The 10061-nt window shown below is 48.2% G+C and overlaps 1 long non-coding RNA gene across 1 annotated transcript; it reads right to left on the bottom strand.

Annotated features, from left to right (window-relative positions):
* Positions 1–294: 294 nt before the first annotated feature.
* Positions 295–785, bottom strand: LOC311292827. Its single transcript, XR_014627819.1, has 3 exons — positions 752–785; positions 603–650; positions 295–364 (listed from the first exon to the last, which is right to left on the bottom strand). It is a non-coding gene; the product is annotated as an uncharacterized lncRNA (long non-coding RNA).
* Between the last annotated feature and the right edge of the window lie 9276 nt (positions 786–10061).

Here is a 10061-nt window from a genome sequence, read left to right as displayed (position 1 = left end):
ATACAATACGCAGTCTTACCCGGTTTGTGGATCGTATTTGTGTGGGTTGTTCTCTGAATTATGGAGGCGCTTTACGGATTCCTGTAAAGTTTGAAATTAAAAAGCGTTTAAATGGATTCACAATCTGCAAGAACCACAAAACTGAATTTTCAGTTTGAATAAGTTGGCCATCACAGTGAACATAAGAGACAAAACATATCAGTTCATAAATCTCTAAGATGTCACCCAGCGCCTCTGATATCTTTCCGGTTCGTGCCGCCTTCTGCCTATACAAGGCCACCAGTGCAGGTGTGTGTTGGTCAAGGACAGCATAGAACTGGTTCCGTATGTTGACGTTTGTGATGCGTTGGAACTCAGCACAAAGCTACAAAAACAAACAAAGATAATTATATAAAAAGACTAATACTCGATTTGCAACAGAAAACACATTTGTGATGCAACATGTTCCGTTAAAATACATTGTTGAGCAACATGGTCACATGCAAAGTGATAGTTCTTACACACAGTGAATAGTGGCATTTGCTGTTCCATTTGAATGTGATACATATTAAAAATTTTGCATAGAAATATGTGTGAAGAAAAGAGAAGTGAGTCTGTTTTACCTGTGATTCAATCCGAAGAGCCGGCCATTTCCCCAAGAAGTCCTTCACCTGCACAGATAAAACAATCAATATGAAACCAGTCAAATTATGCAATCAACCTCTTTACAAATTAATGATACAAAATTTCAACTGAATGTAGGCTAACTTACCGATAAAGTTGCTCTCTGGTGACAATGTAGGTCTGCACATGCACACAAAAACAGACAGCAAGAGATTTAATTTTTAAGAGATGTTTGATTGATGCTAATGAATTAGGCTCCAAATAAAAGAAATGGTGAAAAATAGTTACAGCCTAAATTAACATTTGAGTCACCTTGATTTTGGGGATGCTCACTGCACTCCTTCCACTATAATGAAAAGACGTTTGTAAAGATTTAATAAAAACCTGCATAGTTCATTTGGTAACTATTATGTCCATAACCTTAACTTTGTTTGAGTAAAAGTTAACGTAACTGCTAAAGTTAGCCACTAGCTCATTTGGGTGCATGTAGTAGATAACATCACATTGAACTTGCCAGAGCAAGGCGCTTAACACAAACAACAGCAACACACTCAAAAACAGAAGGACTATCGCTTGCTGAAAAGAGTTATTGACTAACGTTAACATTATTGCCCTGCCACGACATTATCAGTAGCTAACGTTACACAGGATATTCTGTAACTAGCAGGTGTACTGACGGCAATCGCGCCCGCGGCACCGCGCTTGCAACTTAAAAATAGCCTCGTCTAACAGTCAAATATCACGTGTAATATGATATTCTTACAATATTACAACAAGCAAAGTAGTTTTGAAGTGTTTTGGTTTACTTACAAGTTGTTTCATTCTTGATACCACGTCGCTCGAGAGGGTAACGTTAGCCATCTTGGATAGATTTTTCAGGTAACGTCAGCTGCACGTCATGATGTCATATCACGTGATCGACAGTACACTTTAAAATAGTGAGTAAACCAGCGGTGTTCACTCAGAAATGCTGAGGCACACAAACATAAAAATACATATTTGTTCATAGACATTAAAAGTTTAAAGGTGGATTAACTCAGCAAGAGATTTTAACTGTAGTGACCTCGGTCTTCAATTCAGTGGAGTAGAAAAGCTCAGGTTCCATCTACCTTTTTAATAAATATCAAGTCACCTTTATTTATACAGCACTTTTTACAATACAGATTGTTTCAAAGTAGCTTTACAGAGATAACGTCTCGGTTACGGATGTAACCCTCGTTCCCTGAGTGGGAACGGAGACGTTACGTCGGATGACGACGATTGGGGTTTCGCTTAGAAAGCCTATCACCTTCGAGTATATAAAACGAGCCAATGGCAATGAAATGCCATGGGTCGTCGGAATTTGCATAGCGTATCTCCGCCAACCGCAGGGGGTATAAAGGAAGTATGCTGGCATAATGCAGATATGTCTTCGCTGAGGAGCCGAGACTGAACTCAGGCGTTTTTCAGCGGTACAGCGGAAGTGGCAGGAAGACGTAACGTCTCCGTTCCCACTCAGGGAACGAGGGTTACATCTGTAACCGAGACGTTCCCTTTCGTGGTCACTCCGAGTTACGTCGGATGACGACGATTGGGGTTCCAGTCTAATCACGCCACCTCGGCTGTCTTCCAGTGCCCTGCGTAAGTCTGAGCTCCCTGTTGTGAGACTAGCACGAACGAAGGAGTCCTACTTAACACAGGGATACCAAGGTACACTGGGAAGCATATCTCCAGAGAGAAATATGCAATTATGCCCAGCCATTGATGGGGGGGACTTAGAATACACATTTGACCCAGAGGGATGCATATGGAATATCACTGGGGTGTCCAGCCGCAGGTGGAATTTTAAACCCCAGGGGTGGCAAGGTGGCTTGCCAAGGGAAAGACACACGCTCACAAGGAGACTTACAGTGGAATACACATGTGGGGGTCGCCCAGAGGGGGAACCATGCACATGGAGGCACCTAGTCAAGCGCAAAAGCTGCGTTATGGCAGAATGGCATAAGTCAGGCGTTGACGTCACCAGTGCTGGAGGAAACTCAGAGCTTATCAGACTCACCTGAGAAGAAAATCGCACGTATCCCGTCCGTGGAGAGGAATGGCGAGCAAGCGAAGACACCTGAGCAGAATCTAGCACCGGCTGGTTGAAGCAAGTACATGAGAAGAAACTGGCTCTACGCGGAGATTATAGAATCTCGCGAATGTGTTGGGTGTCGCCCAGCCTGCAGCTCTACAAATGTCTGTTAGCGAGGCGCCATGCGCTAGAGCCCAAGAGGAAGCCACACTACGAGTGGAGTGGGCTTTCACACCAAGGGGGCATTGACGGCCTTGCTGCTGGTATGCCAAAGCAATGGTATCCACTAACCAGTGTGATAACCTTCGCTTTGAGAGAGCCTTTCCCTTCAGCTTCCCACCATAACAGACAAAGAGCTGGTCTGAGGTCCTGAAACACCGCGTTCTGTCTACGTAAGCACGAAGGGCGCGTACTGGACAGAGCAGTGCCAAGGCTGGGTCTGCCTCCTCCAAGGGCAGCGCTTGCAGGTTCACTACCTGGTCTCGAAAGGGTGTGGTAGGAACCTTGGGCACGTATCCAAGCCGGGGTCTCAGGATCACGTGAGAGTTAGCCGGCCCGAATTCCAGGCACGCTTCGTCAACCGAAAATGCCTGCAGGTCCCCTACCCTCTTGATGGAGGCCAATGCAACCAGGAGCGCTGTCTTCATTGACAGGAACTTAAGCTCCACTGATTGTAAAGGCTCAAATGGAGCACTCTGCAGGGCAGTTAGAACCACTGAGAGGTCCCAAGAGGGTACGAGGGGAGGACGAGGAGGATTTAGTCTCCTCGCTCCCCTCAGGAACCTGACGATCAGGTCGTGCTTCCCCAAAGACTTACCATCAACTGCTTTGTGATGTGCGGCAATGGCGGCAACATACACTTTCAGGGTGGAGGGAGACAGCCTTCGCTCCAACCCTTCTTGCAGGAAGGAAAGCACGACACTGATCGGGCATTTCGTGGGTTCTTGATGTTTAGAAGAACACCAGTTGACAAAGAGGTTCCACTTCAACGCATAGGCATGTCTCGTGGACGATGCTCTAGCGGAAGTGATGATAGCCACCACCGCAGGTGGTAGGGTACTCAAACCTGCCTCGTCCCGTCCAGGAGCCACACGTGGAGGCTCCAAAGATCGGGACGAGGGTGCCAAAGGGTGCCCCGTCCCTGAGAAAGGAGGTCCTTCCTCAGAGGAATTGGCCAGGGAGGTGCTGTCGCGAGGAGTACTAGTTCGGAGAACCAGGTCCGGTTGTGCCAATACGGGGCAACCAAAATGACCTGCTCCTCATCCTCCCTGATCTTGCGCCCTGGTCTGCGCTAGAAGGCGAGAGGCCGAACTCGAGACAGCTCGTCGGCCGCCTGGTTCAGGTGTCCCGGGATATAAATGGCTCGAAGCGACCTCAGATGCTTCTGACTCCATATGAGGAGGTGGCGAGCGAGTTGCGACATACGGCGGGAGCGTAGACCACCCTGATGGTTGATGTACGCTACTGTTGCGGTATTGTCTGATCGGACTAGTACGTGCTGACCCCTGAGCAACGCATGGAAGCGGTGCAGGGCGAGACGTACCGCCAGCAACTCGAGGCAATTGACATGCCAAAGGTGCTGGGGTCCTGTCCAGGAGCCCGCGGCAGCATGACCATTGCACATGGCGCCCCAGCCCGTGGTGGAGGCATCTGTTGATACAACAACATGCCGGGAAACTCGTTCTAAGGGCACTCCGGCCCGTAGAAAATTGAGGTTCGTCCACGGGGTGAAGGTCTGACGGCAGGCTGGAGTCACTGGGACTCGGAGCGTGTCATGTTGCCATGCCCACCTCGGGACTCGATCGCGAAGCCAAAGCTGAAGCGGTCTCATATGAAGCAATCCCAGTGGCGTTACTGCGGCTGCGGATGCCATATGCCCCAGGAGCCTCTGAAAAAGTTTCAGTGGAACCGCACTCTTGCCCTTGAACTGACGAAGACAAGTCAGCAGTGACTGCGCGCGCTCGCTCGTAAGCTGCGCGCACATGGCGACCGAGTCGATCTCCATACCGAGAAAAGAGATCTTCTGCACGGGGCAGAGTTTGCTCTTCTCCCAGTTGACCCGAAGGCCCAGACGAGCTAGGTGCCGGAGCACTAGGTTCCTGTGTTCGCAAACCTGGTCTCGAGAGTGAGCTCGGATCAGCCAGTCGTCGAGATAGTTCAGGATGCGAACCCCGTGTTCCCGGAGGGGAACAAGGGCTGCCTCGACGACCTTCATAAAGACGCGAGGAGACAGGGCTAGCCCGAAAGGGAGAACCGCGTACTGGTATGCCTGCCCCTCGAAAGCAAACCGTAGAAACGGTCTGTGTCGAGGTAAAATGGAGACATGGAAGTAGGCGTCCTTCAGGTCGATTGCTGCAAACCAATCCTGCGGCCGCACACACTGGAGGATGTGTTTGGCCGTTAGCATCTTGAACGGCAGCCTGTGAAGGGAGCGGTTCAAGACGCGCAGGTCGAGGATTGGCCGTAACCCACCGGACTTCTTGGGTACAATGAAGTAAGGGCTGTAGAAGCCGGACTTCATCTCGGCTGGAGGGACAATCTCGATCGCACCCTTCGCCAGTAGGGTGGCGACCTCCGCTCTCATGACAGGGGCATTGCCACCGACCATAGTGAAGCGGACTCCCCTGAAGCGGGGAAGAGATCTCGCGAACTGAATCGCGTAGCCGAGCCTGATGGTTCTCGCGACCCAGCAGGACAGTCTGGGAAGCTCTAGCCAGGCCTCCAGAAAGTGCACCAGCGGGGTCATACGAACCACAGACGTACTGTCGGTGGTGCAGCGAGGCGGAATGACCGGCACCGGCGAGGGTGGCATAGCGGCCCTGTGCGGGGGCACGGTCATTAACCGCGTCCTGCCAGAGGAGGCCAGGGGAGGGCGCGCGTCCCATGGGGGCGTGCTCTGGCAGGGGTCTGGCGACAGAGGGGGATGAGAGGAGCGTGGCCCGTGGGTGGCGCGTGCTGTCATCCCGCACCTCTGGGACAGAGGAGGGTGGCAGTGGCGGGACCCGAGGGTGGCGCGCACTGCAGCCCTCGGACTCTGTCGGCTCAGGATTGGGGAATTCAATTCTGTCTTCAACCACATCAGAGTACTGCTTGTCGTTGGACAAGTAGCGGGGAGTGGAGAACAAAAGATTCTCCCCCGGCCCTCCACCGGGGGAAGGAGTGGCCCTGCTACCAGCTCCTGGGACAGAATTGAAGCCAACCCTGAGCAGCCCGTCTCAGGGGCGCCGCTTGGCCTGGCGTTTAGCGGGCGGCGGGGCTGGAGAGGGCTGTGGCGCCTTCCTGCGGCTTCCTCCACGACGCGGCCCAGATGAAGGCTGCTGCTGGGGCCGTGCGGGAGGAGCGGGAGCCGCGGGAGGGCGCCCTCGGCGATGGGCAGGCTGAGGATTCTGTGCCGACGGCTGAGCAGCGAAGCGTCGGGGCAGAATGTGCTCGCCTCAGTCTGCTTCTGGTGGCCGAAGCCACCCCGCCGAAGAGCCCAGCCTGGGACATGGGGGAGCTGAGAAAGTGAATTCCCAGATCCCCTCACATCAACCTGGCTAAGCCCATAACTGGACCACTCTTGTGGACACCACCTGATCCAGGAACACGCAGGTACCGATGTCGCCCGAGAGCGAAGTCAGTAGTGTGCGTGGCGGAATGACCAGGCCAGGCATGGGAGGCATAGCGTCCCAGCAAGGGGGCGTGGTCGAGTTTCCGCATTCTGTCAGTGTTGGCTAGGGAAGGACCAGCGTTCCACTGCGGCCGTGTTCTGACAGAACTCCAGAGTCAGCACTGCCTCGAAGGCGAAGGCGACACACAGGACTGCATGCCTGTGTCATAATAGTGACAGAGAACATACAGACCAGGATCGCCTCACGATCAAGGGCAGCGAAGGCGGAGGACGCCCGCGGGCCGCAAAAGTCACGTGGACTCCCGCAGGCCGGAAGCGTCCTGATGCACATCCGGGAAGCCTACAGCGCTCGGGGGGAGGATGCCACTCCAACCGATGCTTTCAGCTGCCCGGGAAAGCATGGCCATCAGCTCTGGATCTGACTCGACTAACGCTGACACTCCCGAGGGAGGCAGCGCAGTCGAATCCTCATTTCCAGAGGAATCAAGCCCGCCTTATGATGCTGTGAGTGACATGACACCATCTGCTGGAGTCCCGAATGAAAACACTGGGTCCCTGAGAGGAACCAGGCACACACGGAAGCTCCACAGTTTGCGATGTGGAGGGGGGCGTGGCCCGAGGAAAGCTCGTCGGAATTATGCCACACCATAACCCTCAGATCACCCTGGCCACCAGCCAAAGTATCCTTCACATTTAGGAAGAGATAGATTGGGGTGTGGCAGAGGGGACTCTCACACAAAGATGATTGAGTCTCGATCTATAAACATCGCGATGGTCATGTTCCCGTAATGAAAACATAACTCATCCACGAGCGCTGCCGAGCGCGATTAAGCCCAACACGCAAAACAGCGCTCGCGACCGTTAAACAGATGAGTCACGTGCCCACATCCAGTAATACACGGGCGAACCGTCTTGAAAAAGACGTGCCGCGTGCAGCTCTTTTAGAGAGAGGAAAAGCTCAGCAGTGTGCTGAAGCGCCCAGGGAGAAACACACTCACTGTCGGCAGATCACTGCACAGATCAGCAGCAAGCAATGCGATCTCGCTGGAATACGCCATCACACAAACACACTGAAGAGCCGCTCGTCTCGTAGAGTGAAGATGATACAGAATGGCTTGTAGGAGTGAAGAAAACTCTTGGCTCCGAAGCGAAAACATATCTGCATTATGCCAGCGTACTTCCTTTATACCCCCTGCGGTGGGCGGAGATACGCTATGCAAATTCCGCTGACCCATGGCATTTCATTGCCATTGGCTCGTTTTATATACTCGAAGGAAACCCCAATCGTCGTCATCCGACGTAACTCGGAGTGACCACGAAAGGGAACAGGAAAGTAATGCAAGACAGTTTGTTTCCAGAAGAAAATAGCTTCACAGTCCAGCTTAAGTCAGTTCAGTGGTGATTCATTTTGTTGTATAAATAAATAAATAAATAAATTTAAATGTGTATATAATATATAGCCACTTTGGAGAAAACCGTGATATCATCGTCCAGCTCAGTTCAGATCTCATATAATAGTGTCAACGCAGGCAGATCAATAATATTGTTGAATATTAAATAAAATATCCCCAACTAAGCAAGCTAAAAGCCAATTGTGAAAAAGGTGACAAATGTTGTTGTCTGCAATTTGTAAAACTTCACAATACAATTTGAGATATTCTGAAATGTTTGGTTCATTTTTCTTTATTTGCTCCATTAAATTTATTGCTGGGAAAAAATTAATCGCGATTAATCGCATCCAAAATAAAAGTTTGTGTTTGCATAATATATGTGCGTGTACTGTGTATAATTATTTTGTATATATAAATACACACATATCCATGTATATATTTAAGATTTTTATTTATTTATATATAAATTATTTATATTTATATATAATATAAATTATGTATAAATGTATATACAGTATATACATGCAAATATTTCTTAAATAAATACATGCATATGTGTGTATTTGTACATACAAAATAAATAATTATACACAGTACACACACATATATTATGCAAACACAATCTTTTATTTTGGATGCGATTTATTTTTTCCCAGCACTAATTAAATTCCTTTGTTTATTTCATTAAATATTCAGATGTTTTTGTGAACGTATATGTTCAGACTGGATGTTTATTTTGTCCTGTTTTTATAAAAAAATATTTGATTAAGAGACTTTTTTTCATGCAGTGGTTTTAAGGCCCTGACACAGCCGACGTGAGTCAACCTATAGAGTTGGCTTTAGTCATTGCTAGTTCTTTGACGTCGGTTTTGTATTTCAGGGCCTTAAGAATTTATTTATTTTTCTGTACAAAAAGCTTGTTTACTGTAGCCTAACCTAGTAGTCCAGAGATAATTCAACCCTGAAGTCCTCCCTGGCCACCCCTCCCTCTGAGAACAGCCAGCACTGTGTTAGTGTCAGTCATTAACATATGAAAGGTCTTCACACCTAACAGTCGTCAGTCCTCTCACACCCAGCAGTGTTTCAGCTGTATATGTCCGTGAAATTTCACGGATTCCTTTTTTTTTTTTTTTTTTACCTTTATTTTTACAGGCAAGTCATTAAGAACAAGTTCTTATTTACAATGGCGGCCTGACAAGTGGAATAACCACTTAGGGAAAGGGGAAGTAGAGTTAAAAAGTACAAAACATTATAGATACTTGCAGGTAAGCAATTACATAAATACAATTGAAAACTCAACACAGTAGACAACAGACCACATTGACCAGCTATATGTATATAGAAATGATGAATGGAGCTACATAGAAATATTTGCTGAGAAAAAAAAAAAAAAAAAAAACTTCTTCTTTCTTTCTCCTCCCTTCCCCTTCCTTCTTTTCTTCTTTCCTTTTCTTCTCTCCTTTTTCTCTTCCTTTTCCTCCTTTTATTTTTATTTTTGACTATGAAGAGAAACAGCTACATGTGTCCGTGAACAGGTGTGAAATAACAGATTTAAATGATGAAGTTGAAATTTGCTTATCAATTTTGAGAGTATTTTGGAGCGAATTCCAGTCTCGAGCGGCAGCAGATTGAAATGATATTAGACCGATGGCTGTTTTGGTTTTGGGAATTATTAATTGAAGATAAAGTGAAGCCCGGGTATCATAAGTGACGGGCTTTGGCTGCAGCAGGTGACCTAAGTAAGGCGGTGAGTGGCCAAGAATGGTCTTGTAAATGAAAGTGAACCAGTGAATTTTACGGCGATTGTGAAGGGAGGACCAGTTGACAGATGTGTAAAGAGCGCAGTGGTGTGTGTTGGACGGAGCATTTGTGGCAAACCTGATAGCGGAATGATAAAGAGTGTCAAGTTTTGACAAGGTGGAATTGCAAGCAACCCTGTAAATGGTATCTCCGTAGTCTAAAATGGGTAAGATGGTCATTTGAATAAGAGTAAGTTTGGCAGAAATGGGTAATGAAGAGCGGTTTCTGTAAAGAAAACCAAGCTTGGCTTTAACCTTAGATTGCAGCTTAGATATGTGGGTAGAATAAGTAAGAGATGTGTCCAACCAGATGCCCAAGTATTTATATGTAGTGACTTGTTCTAAAGTAGCCCCATTACAGGTGGTGATGTTAAGTGCTGGTGGAGGCATAGTACCCTTTCGGTGAAACCACATGATTTTTGTTTTGGAGGTATTGAGACTGAGGTTGAGTTGTGTAAAGGATTGTTGAAGTTGGTAAAAGCTTTCTTGCAGGGTAGCTTGAACAGCATCAGGGGAGGGACCTGTGGCATAAAGAACTGTATCATCAGCGTATAAGTGAATGAAAGAATTGCCAGCTGCCGATGGAATGGTATTAATATAAATTT

Source organism: Rutilus rutilus (assembly GCF_951802725.1).
Source record: "Rutilus rutilus genome assembly, chromosome: 6".
In the NCBI taxonomy this organism is placed as follows: domain Eukaryota; kingdom Metazoa; phylum Chordata; class Actinopteri; order Cypriniformes; family Leuciscidae; genus Rutilus; species Rutilus rutilus.
The sequence above is the reverse complement of the archived record's forward strand: the minus strand, read 5'-3'. Positions and strand labels throughout refer to the sequence as shown.